Genomic DNA, 3170 nt, shown 5'->3' on the forward strand with positions numbered 1-3170 from the left:
GATTTTGTAATATGATCTTGAGGTGGTATGCATGATCATTTTCAATACGAGAATAGACAAGTATATCGTCTATGAAGACTATGACGAACATGCCCAAGTACTATTTGAACACTCGGTTCATCAAGTCCATGAAAGCTATTGGGGCATTGGTAAGACCAAAAGATATGACTAGAAATTTGAAGTGACCATACAGAGTTTTGTAATTGTTTTTTAGAATGTCACATTCTCTGAATCTGAGTAGATGATAGTTGGATCTGAGGTCTATCTTAGAGAAGTAACTGGCACCCAGAAGTTGGTTAAACAAGTCATCGATTCTAGGGAGTGGGTACTTATTCGTGATGATTACTTTGTTCAACTGATAGAAATCGATGCACATTCTGAGAAAACCATTTTTCTTTTGCATAAAAAAGACTGGAGCGCCCCATGGGGAAACACTAAGCCCAATGAGTCCCTTATCTAGAAGGTATCTTAATTGCTCTTTCAACTCTTTGAGTTCTACTGAAGCCATTCTATATAGCGGAATAGAGATAGGCTGAGTATCTGGAAATAGGTCTACTCCCATGTCAATTTCCCTTTCGGGAGGAACTCCAGGAGGATCTTGAGGGAACACATCTGAAAATTCCCTTACTATTAAAACTGACCCAAGATTTGGACTCTCTGAACTAGATTATTTAACTCAAACAAAATAGAGAACAGACCCCTTGGCTATCATTTTTCTCGCTCTAAGGTACGAAACAAGCTGACCCCTAAATGCTAAAGTATTACCTTTCCATTCAAGGACTGATTCATCCAAAAACTAAAAATGAACAACTCTATTTCTAGAATCAACTACAGCATAACATGACTAGATCCAATCCATGCCAAGAATGACATAAAAATAAATCATCTCAAACTCCACAAGATCAATTAAAGTGACTTTCTGAATATTGTGATCGGACAATTCATGTATACTGGTTTGTCTATAATAGAGACACCTACTGGGGTGGACATTGAGAAGGGTTCTGCTAAAGTCTCAGGACTGAAGCTGAAATTAACTGCTATGTAGGGAGTTATAAAAGAAAGAGAACCTTCAGGGTATAATAAAGCATAGATATATATATATATATGAAAGATTTGTAACATACCGGTAACCATATCAGGAGAATTTTCATGATCCTGTTGGGGATGAAGTGCATACAGTCAGTTTGGGCGCTGACCACTGGTGGCACTGGAAGCGGCACCCTGCCGAGTTAGGAGACCAAATACAACTGGATGATGAATGGACTGACCCTATTGACCACTCTATGGGCAATCTCTGATCCAGTGGCCTGGCTTACCATACGCAAAACATACATCACTGCCAGCTCTACACACCCTGATTGTTTCCACCGTATTTCTAGCAATGAGGATTTGTGTGATCACTATTCATATTTCCCTAGGGTTTATGGCCTGGCGCCTGATCCTAATTATTAGTTTTAGTCTTCGACACTGGGGCACTAGATAAAGATAGAGCTGAGGATATAGATTTTGGATAGAATTAAATATGGTTACCATCCTCCGACCTCGGTTGAGCAAAATAAAACTACCCGCTCTGACTCTTTTGTTCTCTTTCTCACTTTTTATACTTCTATTCCTCAATCTGTTGAGCATGGACCATCAACCTATGCATCTTTATCACTTTAATCAATATTGTGTCCCTACACTCCTTAATCATGCTATCAGCTACGCAAGAGATAAACATACTCATCCTAGACCTGTCATCAGAAACAACATTAAGAGCATACCTGGCTAGCCGAGTAAACTTAAGAGAATACACCTTCACACTCATGTTTCCCTGCCTCAGATTAATAAACTCCTGTAGCTTAGCTTCTCTTAAATCCAAGGGAAAGAACCTATCTAAAAATACTTTAGCAAACTCTTCCTATTTCATATGTCCTACATCTGCCCCTCTATCTCCCTTACACTGCTTATACTAGGTGAGAGCAATATCCTACAACTGGTAAGTACCCAACTATACACTCTCACTAGAAATCATACCCATATTATCAGTTACCTTCAGAAAAATGGAGAGAAATTGGTAACGCCCTAAAAACGGGTCCCAAAGCGTCACATGGTGCTTAAGGATACAAGTAGCCCCACGCTAATCCTTTGAGCCTTCTACTTCACATAATACATTGCTTAGAGACAAAATAGACAAATCAGAAGCACTGTTATATCAAATCATAAGAAATACTATGAAAATACTTCATCCGAACAACCATAATACTAGAAATCTCGACATACTAACAATCTGACAACTATTCTGACAAAGCCTCTACTACTCAAGAACTAGAGTGCCATTAGGCCATGTCCCCAACTAGTTCATTCTGTACTGAAAAGAAAAGAACAACTACTAGATAAACAGAATATTTTATTATAATCGGTCCTCAAACCATGAGGACTCACCACTGTTGAGATGTAGATACAGCAACTCGAGGATCACTGACAACGTTGGGACGTACCACCTAAACCTATATTATAAGACAATGTAGAACACAGACATATATATGGATCAGTACTTTGGGAATGTACAGAGCATGTAGGGATGTATGCACATAAATAATCAGTATCACAAGTCTAAATAAAAAATATGCATGCTATAATAGATGACTCACATAGGTTGAATAAAATTCTCATAAGTTGTGGTTAGGAAATAGTTAATAGAAATCACGTGAGTTATTTCACTTTATTCTGGCTCTGTATTATTTCTTTGTTCTCAACTTTTAAATTAGATAAAATCTTAAAATATCAACTTTTAGGACATAACCTATAATCTCATGAAAGCAAGAAACTTCTTGGGAACTTAGTAATCATGACACTTGAAACTTTAGGAATCATAGGGTCATAGCCTTCAAAATTAATATACCTTAAAACTTACACTTTTAGCTTAAGGATAGTAAAACTTCTTTAAAACTCAAGAACTTGATACTTTAGGAACTTTAAAACTAGAGACTCTAGAAAACTTAAGAGACTTTTGGACACTTGGGACTCGGGACTATATAAATTTGGGAGTTTCTTCTAAACGACATAAACCATTTGAGCTGACATGGAATCCAACATCTTTCCCACATTGGGGATAGCTGTTCCATCGTTGATCACTAGCTTAACCCACTTGGGGTAAATCAGAAACCTATAGGGGCACATAGTTCTAG

The sequence above is a fragment of the Capsicum annuum genome, unplaced genomic scaffold (assembly GCF_002878395.1).
Source record: "Capsicum annuum cultivar UCD-10X-F1 unplaced genomic scaffold, UCD10Xv1.1 ctg995, whole genome shotgun sequence".
Classification (NCBI taxonomy): Eukaryota; Viridiplantae; Streptophyta; class Magnoliopsida; order Solanales; family Solanaceae; genus Capsicum; species Capsicum annuum.